Below are 14,537 nucleotides of genomic sequence, written 5' to 3'. Positions count from 1 at the left end.
TCCCTGACAACCAAGGCTTCCTCAAGCATGGCCTCACGTTAATGGCCGCCCAAGGGTGTGCACGCCCCTCAGCAAAAGAGCGCATGGCACAGCAGACTTCACTCGGGCGCTTAGAGAGCAGGCACACAGGACAGACATGTAAAGCACATTGAAAGTTGAAATCATTCTTTGCGGGCATTTCCCTGACAACCAGGCTTCCTCAAGCATGGCCTCACGTAATTGGCCGCCCAAGGGCATGCACGCCGCTCAGCAAAAGAGCGCTCGGCACAGCAGACTTCACTCGGGCGCTCTGGGTGCAGGCACACAGGACAGACACGGAAAGCACATTGCAAGCTGAATTCCTTGCATGCGAGCACTTCTCTGACAGCCAGGCTTCCTCAGCAAGGCCTCACGTTAATGGCCACCCAAACGCACGCTCGCCGCTCAGCAAAAGAGCTCTCTGCACAGCAGACATCACTCGGGCGCTTAGAGTGCAGGCACACAGGACAGACATGGAAAAAACATTGCAAACTGAATTCTTCTTATGTGGGCAATTTCCTGACAGCCTGGCTTCCTCAGCAAGGCCTCACGTTAATGGCCACGCAAGACCGCACACGCCGCTCAGCAAAATAGCGCTCTGCACAGCAGACTTCACTCGGGCGCTTAGGGTGCAGGCAAACAGGACAGACACGGAAAGTACATTGCAAGCTGAATTCGTCGTGTGCGGGCAACTTGCTGAGAGCCCGGCTTCCTCAGCAAGGCCTCTCGTTAATGGCCACCCAAGCCCCCGCACGCTGCTCAGCAAATAGAGCTCTGGACAGCAGACTCCACTCGGGCGCTTAGGGGGCAGGCGCACAGGACAGTCACTGATATTACAATGCTGGCTGAATGTGTCATATGCGGGCATTTCCATGACAGCCAGGCTTCCTCAAGCAAGGCCTCATGTTAATGGCCACCCAAGCGTGCGTGCGCCGCTCGGCAAAAGAAAACTCTATGCAGCGGACTACACTCAGACACTCAATGTGCAGTCACACAGGACAGACACGGAAAGCACATTGCCACCTGAATTTGTTGCATGCGTGCATATTTGTGACCACCAGGCTTCCACAGCAAGGCCTCACGTTACTGGCGACCAACGCCCGTGAACGCCGCTCAACGAAAGAGCGCTCCTCACAGCAGACTTCACTCAAGCGCTTACGGTGTAGGCACAGAGGAAAGACACGGAAAGCACATGGCAAGCTGAATTCGTATGCATGCAATTTCCAGAGAGCCCGGCGTACGCAGCAAGGCCTCACATGAATGGCCACGCCAGCACGCGCACGTCACTCAGCAAAAGAGCGCTCTGCACAGCAGACTTCACTCGGGCGCTTGGAGTGCAGGCACACAGGACAGACACGGAAAGCACATTGCACGTTGAATTCGTTGTTTGCGGGCAATTTCCTGACAGCCCGGCTTCTCACCAAGGCCTCACGTTAATGGATGGCCACCCAATCGCGCGGTCGCCGCTCAGCAAAAGAGCGCTCTGCACAGCAGACATCACTCGGGCGATCAGAGTGCAGGCACACAGGAGAGACACGGAAAGCACATTGCCGGCTGAATTCGTTGCATGCGGGCATTTTTCGGACAGGCTTCCTCAGCAAGGCCTCGCGTTAATGCTCACCCAATCGCGCGCTCGCCGCTCAGCTAAAGAGCGCTATGCACAGCAGACTACACTTGGGTGCTTAGTGTGTAGGCACACAGGACAGACACGGAAAGCGCATTGCAGGCTGAATTCGTCGTATGCGGGCAACTTCCTGAGAGCACGTCTTCCTCAGCAGGGCCTCACGTTAATGGCCACGCATGCCCGCGCACGCCGCTCAGCAGAAGAGCTCTCTGCAAAGCAAAGTTCACACGGGCGCATAGGGTGCAGGCACACAGGACAGACACAGAAAGGACATTGCAAGCTGAATTCGTTGTATGCGGCAATTTCCTGACAGCCCGGCTTCCCCTAGCTAGGACTCACTTTAATGGCCGCCCAAGCGTGCGCGCGCTGCTCGGCAAAAGAGAACTCTACGCAGCAGACTTCACTCTGGCGCTCAGTGTGCAGGCACACAGGACAGACACGGAAAGCACATTGCCGGCTGAATTCCTTGCATGCGAGCATTTTTCTGACAGCCAGGCTTCCTCAGCAAGGCCTCACGTTAATGGCCACCCAAGCCCGCGCACGCCGCTCAGCAAAGGAGTGCTCTGCACAGCAGACTTCACTCGAGCGCATAGGGTGCAGGCACACGACACGGACGCGGAAAGCACATTGCAAGATGAATTCTTCGTATGCAGGCAATTTCCTGACAACACGGCTTCCTCAGCAAGGCCTCACGTTAATGGCCACGCAAGCGAGGACACGTCGCTCAGTAAAATAGCGCTCTGCACAGCAGACTTCACTCGGGCGCTTAGAGTGCAGGCACAGAGGACAGACACGGAAAGCACATTGCAGGCTGAATTCCTTGCATGCGAGCATTTTCCTGAGGGCCTCGCTTCCTCAGCAAGGCCTCACGTTAATGGCCACCCAAGCGCGCGCACACCGCTCAGCAAAAGAGCGCTCTGCACAGCACACTTCACTCGAGCGCTTAGACTGCAGGCACACAGGACAGACATGGGAAGCACATTGCAAGCTGAATTTGTTGTTTGCGGGCAATTTCCTGACAGCCAGCTTTCTGAGCAAGGCCTCACGTTATTGGCCACCAAAGCGCGCGCTCGCCACTCAGCAAAAGAGCGCTCTGCACAGCAGACATCACTCGGCCGCTTAGAGTGCAGGCCCACAGGACTGACCCCGAAAGCACATTGCAAGCTGAATTCATTGTATGCGAGCATTTTCCTGACAGCCAGGCTTCCTCAGCAAGGCCTCACGTTAATGGCCACCCAAGCCCTTGCACGCTGCCCAGCAAGTAGAGCTCTGGACAGCAGACTCCACTCGGGCGCTTAGGGGGCAGACCCACAGGACAGTCACTGAAATTACACTGCTGGCGTGTGGGGCCACGCAAGCCCGCACACGCCGCTCAGCAAAGGAGTGCTCTGCACAGCAAAGTTCAAACGGGAGCATAGGGTGTAGACACACAGGACAGACACGGAAAGCACATTGCTGTCTGAATTCGTTGTATGTGCGCAATTTCCTGACAGCCCGGCTTCCTCAAGCTAGGGCTCACGTTAATGGCCGCCCAAGCGTGCGCTTGCCACTTGGCAAAAGAGAACTCTACGCAGCAGACTTCACTCAGGCGCTCAGTGTACAGGCACACAGGACAGACACGGAAAGCACATTGCCAGCTGAATTCGTTGTTTGCGGGCAATTTCCTAACAGCCCGGCTTCTCACCGAGGCCTCACGTTAATGGCCACCCATACGCGCGCTCGCAGCTCAGCAAAAGAGCTCTCTGCACAGCAGACATCACTCTGGCGCTTAGAGTGCAGGCACACAGGACAGACACGGAAAGCTCATTTGAAAGCAGAATTCATTCTTTGCGGGCATTTCCCTGACAACCAAGGCTTCCTCAAGCATGGCCTCACGTTAATGGCCGCCCAAGGGTGTGCACGCCCCTCAGCAAAAGAGCGCATGGCACAGCAGACTTCACTCGGGCGCTTAGAGAGCAGGCACACAGGACAGACATGTAAAGCACATTGAAAGTTGAAATCATTCTTTGCGGGCATTTCCCTGACAACCAGGCTTCCTCAAGCATGGCCTCACGTAATTGGCCGCCCAAGGGCATGCACGCCGCTCAGCAAAAGAGCGCTCGGCACAGCAGACTTCACTCGGGCGCTCTGGGTGCAGGCACACAGGACAGACACGGAAAGCACATTGCAAGCTGAATTCCTTGCATGCGAGCACTTCTCTGACAGCCAGGCTTCCTCAGCAAGGCCTCACGTTAATGGCCACCCAAACGCACGCTCGCCGCTCAGCAAAAGAGCTCTCTGCACAGCAGACATCACTCGGGCGCTTAGAGTGCAGGCACACAGGACAGACATGGAAAAAACATTGCAAACTGAATTCTTCTTATGTGGGCAATTTCCTGACAGCCTGGCTTCCTCAGCAAGGCCTCACGTTAATGGCCACGCAAGACCGCACACGCCGCTCAGCAAAATAGCGCTCTGCACAGCAGACTTCACTCGGGCGCTTAGGGTGCAGGCAAACAGGACAGACACGGAAAGTACATTGCAAGCTGAATTCGTCGTGTGCGGGCAACTTGCTGAGAGCCCGGCTTCCTCAGCAAGGCCTCTCGTTAATGGCCACCCAAGCCCCCGCACGCTGCTCAGCAAATAGAGCTCTGGACAGCAGACTCCACTCGGGCGCTTAGGGGGCAGGCGCACAGGACAGTCACTGATATTACAATGCTGGCTGAATGTGTCATATGCGGGCATTTCCATGACAGCCAGGCTTCCTCAAGCAAGGCCTCATGTTAATGGCCACCCAAGCGTGCGTGCGCCGCTCGGCAAAAGAAAACTCTATGCAGCGGACTACACTCAGACACTCAATGTGCAGTCACACAGGACAGACACGGAAAGCACATTGCCACCTGAATTTGTTGCATGCGTGCATATTTGTGACCACCAGGCTTCCACAGCAAGGCCTCACGTTACTGGCGACCAACGCCCGTGAACGCCGCTCAACGAAAGAGCGCTCCTCACAGCAGACTTCACTCAAGCGCTTACGGTGTAGGCACAGAGGAAAGACACGGAAAGCACATGGCAAGCTGAATTCGTATGCATGCAATTTCCAGAGAGCCCGGCGTACGCAGCAAGGCCTCACATGAATGGCCACGCCAGCACGCGCACGTCACTCAGCAAAAGAGCGCTCTGCACAGCAGACTTCACTCGGGCGCTTGGAGTGCAGGCACACAGGACAGACACGGAAAGCACATTGCACGTTGAATTCGTTGTTTGCGGGCAATTTCCTGACAGCCCGGCTTCTCACCAAGGCCTCACGTTAATGGATGGCCACCCAATCGCGCGGTCGCCGCTCAGCAAAAGAGCGCTCTGCACAGCAGACATCACTCGGGCGATCAGAGTGCAGGCACACAGGAGAGACACGGAAAGCACATTGCCGGCTGAATTCGTTGCATGCGGGCATTTTCGGACAGGCTTCCTCAGCAAGGCCTCGCGTTAATGCTCACCCAATCGCGCGCTCGCCGCTCAGCTAAAGAGCGCTATGCACAGCAGACTACACTTGGGTGCTTAGTGTGTAGGCACACAGGACAGACACGGAAAGCGCATTGCAGGCTGAATTCGTCGTATGCGGGCAACTTCCTGAGAGCACGTCTTCCTCAGCAGGGCCTCACGTTAATGGCCACGCATGCCCGCGCACGCCGCTCAGCAGAAGAGCTCTCTGCAAAGCAAAGTTCACACGGGCGCATAGGGTGCAGGCACACAGGACAGACACAGAAAGGACATTGCAAGCTGAATTCGTTGTATGCGGCAATTTCCTGACAGCCCGGCTTCCCCTAGCTAGGACTCACTTTAATGGCCGCCCAAGCGTGCGCGCGCTGCTCGGCAAAAGAGAACTCTACGCAGCAGACTTCACTCTGGCGCTCAGTGTGCAGGCACACAGGACAGACACGGAAAGCACATTGCCGGCTGAATTCCTTGCATGCGAGCATTTTTCTGACAGCCAGGCTTCCTCAGCAAGGCCTCACGTTAATGGCCACCCAAGCCCGTGCACGCCGCTCAGCAAAGGAGTGCTCTGCACAGCAGACTTCACTCGAGCGCATAGGGTGCAGGCACACGACACGGACGCGGAAAGCACATTGCAAGATGAATTCTTCGTATGCAGGCAATTTCCTGAAAACACGGCTTCCTCAGCAAGGCCTCACGTTAATGGCCACGCAAGCGAGGACACGTCGCTCAGTAAAATAGCGCTCTGCACAGCAGACTTCACTCGGGCGCTTAGAGTGCAGGCACACAGGACAGACACGGAAAGCACATTGCAGGCTGAATTCCTTGCATGCGAGCATTTTCCTGAGGGCCTCGCTTCCTCAGCAAGGCCTCACGTTAATGGCCACCCAAGCGCGCACACACCGCTCAGCAAAAGAGCGCTCTGCACAGCACACTTCACTCGAGCGCTTAGACTGCAGGCACACAGGAGAGACACGGAAAGCACATTGCCAGCTGAATTCGTTGCATGCGGGCATTTTTCGGACAGGCTTCCTCAGCAAGGCCTCGCGTTAATGCTCACCCAATCGCGCGCTCGCCGCTCAGCTAAAGAGCGCTATGCACAGCAGACTACACTTGGGTGCTTAGTGTGTAGGCACACAGGACAGACACGGAAAGCGCATTGCAGGCTGAATTCGTCGTATGCGGGCAACTTCCTGAGAGCACGTCTTCCTCAGCAGGGCCTCACGTTAATGGCCACGCATGCCCGCGCACGCCGCTCAGCAGAAGAGCTCTCTGCAAAGCAAAGTTCACACGGGCGCATAGGGTGCAGGCACACAGGACAGACACAGAAAGGACATTGCAAGCTGAATTCGTTGTATGCGGCAATTTCCTGACAGCCCGGCTTCCCCAAGCTAGGACTCACTTTAATGGCCGCCCAAGCGTGCGCGCGCTGCTCGGCAAAAGAGAACTCTACGCAGCAGACTTCACTCTGGCGCTCAGTGTGCAGGCACACAGGACAGACACGGAAAGCACATTGCCGGCTGAATTCCTTGCATGCGAGCATTTTTCTGACAGCCAGGCTTCCTCAGCAAGGCCTCACGTTAATGGCCACCCAAGCCCGCGCACGCCGCTCAGCAAAAGAGTGCTCTGCACAGCAGACTTCACTCGAGCGCATAGGGTGCAGGCACACGACACGGACGCGGAAAGCACATTGCAAGATGAATTCTTCGTATGCAGGCAATTTCCTGACAACACGGCTTCCTCAGCAAGGCCTCACGTTAATGGCCACGCAAGCGAGGACACGTCGCTCAGTAAAATAGCGCTCTGCACAGCAGACTTCACTCGGGCGCTTGGAGTGCAGGCACACAGGACAGACACGGAAAGCACATTGCACGTTGAATTCGTTGTTTGCGGGCAATTTCCTGACAGCCCGGCTTCTCACCAAGGCCTCACGTTAATGGATGGCCACCCAATCGCGCGGTCGCCGCTCAGCAAAAGAGCGCTCTGCACAGCAGACATCACTCGGGCGATCAGAGTGCAGGCACACAGGAGAGACACGGAAAGCACATTGCCAGCTGAATTCGTTGCATGCGGGCATTTTTCGGACAGCCTTCCTCAGCAAGGCCTCACGTTAATGGCCACGCAAGCGAGGACACGTCGCTCAGTAAAATAGCGCTCTGCACAGCAGACTTCACTCGGACGCTTAGAGTGCAGGCACACAGGACAGACACGGAAAGCACATTGCAGGCTGAATTCCTTGCATGCGAGCATTTTCCTGAGGGCCTCGCTTCCTCAGCAAGGCCTCACGTTAATGGCCACCCAAGCGCGCGCACACCGCTCAGCAAAAGAGCGCTCTGCACAGCACACTTCACTCGAGCGCTTAGACTGCAGGCACACAGGACAGACATGGGAAGCACATTGCAAGCTGAATTCGTTGTTTGCGGGCAATTTCCTGACAGCCCGGCTTCTCACCAAGGCCTCACGTTAATGGATGGCCACCCAATCGCGCGGTCGCCGCTCAGCAAAAGAGCGCTCTGCACAGCAGACATCACTCGGGCGATCAGAGTGCAGGCACACAGGAGAGACACGGAAAGCACATTGCCAGCTGAATTCGTTGCATGCGGGCATTTTTCGGACAGGCTTCCTCAGCAAGGCCTCGCGTTAATGCTCACCCAATCGCGCGCTCGCCGCTCAGCTAAAGAGCGCTATGCACAGCAGACTACACTTGGGTGCTTAGTGTGTAGGCACACAGGACAGACACGGAAAGCGCATTGCAGGCTGAATTCGTCGTATGCGGGCAACTTCCTGAGAGCACGTCTTCCTCAGCAGGGCCTCACGTTAATGGCCACGCATGCCCGCGCACGCCGCTCAGCAGAAGAGCTCTCTGCAAAGCAAAGTTCACACGGGCGCATAGGGTGCAGGCACACAGGACAGACACAGAAAGGACATTGCAAGCTGAATTCGTTGTATGCGGCAATTTCCTGACAGCCCGGCTTCCCCAAGCTAGGACTCACTTTAATGGCCGCCCAAGCGTGCGCGCGCTGCTCGGCAAAAGAGAACTCTACGCAGCAGACTTCACTCTGGCGCTCAGTGTGCAGGCACACAGGACAGACACGGAAAGCACATTGCCGGCTGAATTCCTTGCATGCGAGCATTTTTCTGACAGCCAGGCTTCCTCAGCAAGGCCTCACGTTAATGGCCACCCAAGCCCGCGCACGCCGCTCAGCAAAAGAGTGCTCTGCACAGCAGACTTCACTCGAGCGCATAGGGTGCAGGCACACGACACGGACGCGGAAAGCACATTGCAAGATGAATTCTTCGTATGCAGGCAATTTCCTGACAACACGGCTTCCTCAGCAAGGCCTCACGTTAATGGCCACGCAAGCGAGGACACGTCGCTCAGTAAAATAGCGCTCTGCACAGCAGACTTCACTCGGGCGCTTAGAGTGCAGGCACACAGGACAGACACGGAAAGCACATAGCAGGCTGAATTCCTTGCATGCGAGCATTTTCCTGAGGGCCTCGCTTCCTCAGCAAGGCCTCACGTTAATGGCCACCCAAGCGCGCGCACACCGCTCAGCAAAAGAGCGCTCTGCACAGCACACTTCACTCGAGCGCTTAGACTGCAGGCACACAGGACAGACATGGGAAGCACATTGCAAGCTGAATTTGTTGTTTGCGGGCAATTTCCTGACAGCCAGCTTTCTGAGCAAGGCCTCACGTTATTGGCCACCAAAGCGCGCGCTCGCCACTCAGCAAAAGAGCGCTCTGCACAGCAGACATCACTCGGCCGCTTAGAGTGCAGGCCCACAGGACTGACCCCGAAAGCACATTGCAAGCTGAATTCATTGTATGCGAGCATTTTCCTGACAGCCAGGCTTCCTCAGCAAGGCCTCACGTTAATGGCCACCCAAGCCCTTGCACGCTGCCCAGCAAGTAGAGCTCTGGACAGCAGACTCCACTCGGGCGCTTAGGGGGCAGACCCACAGGACAGTCACTGAAATTACACTGCTGGCGTGTGGGGCCACGCAAGCCCGCACACGCCGCTCAGCAAAGGAGTGCTCTGCACAGCAAAGTTCAAACGGGAGCATAGGGTGTAGACACACAGGACAGACACGGAAAGCACATTGCTGTCTGAATTCGTTGTATGTGCGCAATTTCCTGACAGCCCGGCTTCCTCAAGCTAGGGCTCACGTTAATGGCCGCCCAAGCGTGCGCTTGCCACTTGGCAAAAGAGAACTCTACGCAGCAGACTTCACTCAGGCGCTCAGTGTACAGGCACACAGGACAGACACGGAAAGCACATTGCCAGCTGAATTCGTTGTTTGCGGGCAATTTCCTAACAGCCCGGCTTCTCACCGAGGCCTCACGTTAATGGCCACCCATACGCGCGCTCGCAGCTCAGCAAAAGAGCTCTCTGCACAGCAGACATCACTCTGGCGCTTAGAGTGCAGGCACACAGGACAGACACGGAAAGCTCATTTGAAAGCAGAATTCATTCTTTGCGGGCATTTCCCTGACAACCAAGGCTTCCTCAAGCATGGCCTCACGTTAATGGCCGCCCAAGGGTGTGCACGCCCCTCAGCAAAAGAGCGCATGGCACAGCAGACTTCACTCGGGCGCTTAGAGAGCAGGCACACAGGACAGACATGTAAAGCACATTGAAAGTTGAAATCATTCTTTGCGGGCATTTCCCTGACAACCAGGCTTCCTCAAGCATGGCCTCACGTAATTGGCCGCCCAAGGGCATGCACGCCGCTCAGCAAAAGAGCGCTCGGCACAGCAGACTTCACTCGGGCGCTCTGGGTGCAGGCACACAGGACAGACACGGAAAGCACATTGCAAGCTGAATTCCTTGCATGCGAGCACTTCTCTGACAGCCAGGCTTCCTCAGCAAGGCCTCACGTTAATGGCCACCCAAACGCACGCTCGCCGCTCAGCAAAAGAGCTCTCTGCACAGCAGACATCACTCGGGCGCTTAGAGTGCAGGCACACAGGACAGACATGGAAAAAACATTGCAAACTGAATTCTTCTTATGTGGGCAATTTCCTGACAGCCTGGCTTCCTCAGCAAGGCCTCACGTTAATGGCCACGCAAGACCGCACACGCCGCTCAGCAAAATAGCGCTCTGCACAGCAGACTTCACTCGGGCGCTTAGGGTGCAGGCAAACAGGACAGACACGGAAAGTACATTGCAAGCTGAATTCGTCGTGTGCGGGCAACTTGCTGAGAGCCCGGCTTCCTCAGCAAGGCCTCTCGTTAATGGCCACCCAAGCCCCCGCACGCTGCTCAGCAAATAGAGCTCTGGACAGCAGACTCCACTCGGGCGCTTAGGGGGCAGGCGCACAGGACAGTCACTGATATTACAATGCTGGCTGAATGTGTCATATGCGGGCATTTCCATGACAGCCAGGCTTCCTCAAGCAAGGCCTCATGTTAATGGCCACCCAAGCGTGCGTGCGCCGCTCGGCAAAAGAAAACTCTATGCAGCGGACTACACTCAGACACTCAATGTGCAGTCACACAGGACAGACACGGAAAGCACATTGCCACCTGAATTTGTTGCATGCGTGCATATTTGTGACCACCAGGCTTCCACAGCAAGGCCTCACGTTACTGGCGACCAACGCCCGTGAACGCCGCTCAACGAAAGAGCGCTCCTCACAGCAGACTTCACTCAAGCGCTTACGGTGTAGGCACAGAGGAAAGACACGGAAAGCACATGGCAAGCTGAATTCGTATGCATGCAATTTCCAGAGAGCCCGGCGTACGCAGCAAGGCCTCACATGAATGGCCACGCCAGCACGCGCACGTCACTCAGCAAAAGAGCGCTCTGCACAGCAGACTTCACTCGGGCGCTTGGAGTGCAGGCACACAGGACAGACACGGAAAGCACATTGCACGTTGAATTCGTTGTTTGCGGGCAATTTCCTGACAGCCCGGCTTCTCACCAAGGCCTCACGTTAATGGATGGCCACCCAATCGCGCGGTCGCCGCTCAGCAAAAGAGCGCTCTGCACAGCAGACATCACTCGGGCGATCAGAGTGCAGGCACACAGGAGAGACACGGAAAGCACATTGCCGGCTGAATTCGTTGCATGCGGGCATTTTTCGGACAGGCTTCCTCAGCAAGGCCTCGCGTTAATGCTCACCCAATCGCGCGCTCGCCGCTCAGCTAAAGAGCGCTATGCACAGCAGACTACACTTGGGTGCTTAGTGTGTAGGCACACAGGACAGACACGGAAAGCGCATTGCAGGCTGAATTCGTCGTATGCGGGCAACTTCCTGAGAGCACGTCTTCCTCAGCAGGGCCTCACGTTAATGGCCACGCATGCCCGCGCACGCCGCTCAGCAGAAGAGCTCTCTGCAAAGCAAAGTTCACACGGGCGCATAGGGTGCAGGCACACAGGACAGACACAGAAAGGACATTGCAAGCTGAATTCGTTGTATGCGGCAATTTCCTGACAGCCCGGCTTCCCCTAGCTAGGACTCACTTTAATGGCCGCCCAAGCGTGCGCGCGCTGCTCGGCAAAAGAGAACTCTACGCAGCAGACTTCACTCTGGCGCTCAGTGTGCAGGCACACAGGACAGACACGGAAAGCACATTGCCGGCTGAATTCCTTGCATGCGAGCATTTTTCTGACAGCCAGGCTTCCTCAGCAAGGCCTCACGTTAATGGCCACCCAAGCCCGCGCACGCCGCTCAGCAAAGGAGTGCTCTGCACAGCAGACTTCACTCGAGCGCATAGGGTGCAGGCACACGACACGGACGCGGAAAGCACATTGCAAGATGAATTCTTCGTATGCAGGCAATTTCCTGAAAACACGGCTTCCTCAGCAAGGCCTCACGTTAATGGCCACGCAAGCGAGGACACGTCGCTCAGTAAAATAGCGCTCTGCACAGCAGACTTCACTCGGGCGCTTAGAGTGCAGGCACACAGGACAGACACGGAAAGCACATTGCAGGCTGAATTCCTTGCATGCGAGCATTTTCCTGAGGGCCTCGCTTCCTCAGCAAGGCCTCACGTTAATGGCCACCCAAGCGCGCACACACCGCTCAGCAAAAGAGCGCTCTGCACAGCACACTTCACTCGAGCGCTTAGACTGCAGGCACACAGGACAGACATGGGAAGCACATTGCACGTTGAATTCGTTGTTTGCGGGCAATTTCCTGACAGCCCGGCTTCTCACCAAGGCCTCACGTTAATGGATGGCCACCCAATCGCGCGGTCGCCGCTCAGCAAAAGAGCGCTCTGCACAGCAGACATCACTCGGGCGATCAGAGTGCAGGCACACAGGAGAGACACGGAAAGCACATTGCCAGCTGAATTCGTTGCATGCGGGCATTTTTCGGACAGGCTTCCTCAGCAAGGCCTCGCGTTAATGCTCACCCAATCGCGCGCTCGCCGCTCAGCTAAAGAGCGCTATGCACAGCAGACTACACTTGGGTGCTTAGTGTGTAGGCACACAGGACAGACACGGAAAGCGCATTGCAGGCTGAATTCGTCGTATGCGGGCAACTTCCTGAGAGCACGTCTTCCTCAGCAGGGCCTCACGTTAATGGCCACGCATGCCCGCGCACGCCGCTCAGCAGAAGAGCTCTCTGCAAAGCAAAGTTCACACGGGCGCATAGGGTGCAGGCACACAGGACAGACACAGAAAGGACATTGCAAGCTGAATTCGTTGTATGCGGCAATTTCCTGACAGCCCGGCTTCCCCAAGCTAGGACTCACTTTAATGGCCGCCCAAGCGTGCGCGCGCTGCTCGGCAAAAGAGAACTCTACGCAGCAGACTTCACTCTGGCGCTCAGTGTGCAGGCACACAGGACAGACACGGAAAGCACATTGCCGGCTGAATTCCTTGCATGCGAGCATTTTTCTGACAGCCAGGCTTCCTCAGCAAGGCCTCACGTTAATGGCCACCCAAGCCCGCGCACGCCGCTCAGCAAAAGAGTGCTCTGCACAGCAGACTTCACTCGAGCGCATAGGGTGCAGGCACACGACACGGACGCGGAAAGCACATTGCAAGATGAATTCTTCGTATGCAGGCAATTTCCTGACAACACGGCTTCCTCAGCAAGGCCTCACGTTAATGGCCACGCAAGCGAGGACACGTCGCTCAGTAAAATAGCGCTCTGCACAGCAGACTTCACTCGGGCGCTTAGAGTGCAGGCACACAGGACAGACACGGAAAGCACATTGCAGGCTGAATTCGTTGCATGCGAGCAATTTCCTGACAGCCCGGCTTCCTCAGCAAGGCCTCACGTTAATGGCCACCCAAGCGCGCACACGCCGCTCAGCAAAAGAGCGCTCTGCACAGCAGACATCACTCGGGCGATCAGAGTGCAGGCACACAGGAGAGACACGGAAAGCACATTGCCAGCTGAATTCGTTGCATGCGGGTATTTTTCGGACAGGCTTCCTCAGCAAGGCCTCGCGTTAATGCTCACCCAATCGCGCGCTCGCCGCTCAGCTAAAGAGCGCTATGCACAGCAGACTACACTTGGGTGCTTAGTGTGTAGGCACACAGGACAGACACGGAAAGCGCATTGCAGGCTGAATTCGTCGTATGCGGGCAACTTCCTGAGAGCACTTCTTCCTCAGCAGGGCCTCACGTTAATGGCCACGCATGCCCGCGCACGCCGCTCAGCAGAAGAGCTCTCTGCAAAGCAAAGTTCACACGGGCGCATAGGGTGCAGGCACACAGGACAGACACAGAAAGGACATTGCAAGCTGAATTCTTCGTATGCAGGCAATTTCCTGACAACACGGCTTCCTCAGCAAGGCCTCACGTTAATGGCCACGCAAGCGAGGACACGTCGCTCAGTAAAATAGCGCTCTGCACAGCAGACTTCACTCGGGCGCTTAGAGTGCAGGCACACAGGACAGACACGGAAAGCACATAGCAGGCTGAATTCCTTGCATGCGAGCATTTTCCTGAGGGCCTCGCTTCCTCAGCAAGGCCTCACGTTAATGGCCACCCAAGCGCGCGCACACCGCTCAGCAAAAGAGCGCTCTGCACAGCACACTTCACTCGAGCGCTTAGACTGCAGGCACACAGGACAGACATGGGAAGCACATTGCAAGCTGAATTTGTTGTTTGCGGGCAATTTCCTGACAGCCAGCTTTCTGAGCAAGGCCTCACGTTATTGGCCACCAAAGCGCGCGCTCGCCACTCAGCAAAAGAGCGCTCTGCACAGCAGACATCACTCGGCCGCTTAGAGTGCAGGCCCACAGGACTGACCCCGAAAGCACATTGCAAGCTGAATTCATTGTATGCGAGCATTTTCCTGACAGCCAGGCTTCCTCAGCAAGGCCTCACGTTAATGGCCACCCAAGCCCTTGCACGCTGCCCAGCAAGTAGAGCTCTGGACAGCAGACTCCACTCGGGCGCTTAGGGGGCAGACCCACAGGACAGTCACTGAAATTACACTGCTGGCGTGT

The sequence above is a fragment of the Manis javanica genome, chromosome 13 (assembly GCF_040802235.1).
Source record: "Manis javanica isolate MJ-LG chromosome 13, MJ_LKY, whole genome shotgun sequence".
NCBI classification, from domain to species: Eukaryota; Metazoa; Chordata; class Mammalia; order Pholidota; family Manidae; genus Manis; species Manis javanica.
Note: the sequence above shows the minus strand (reverse complement) of the source record.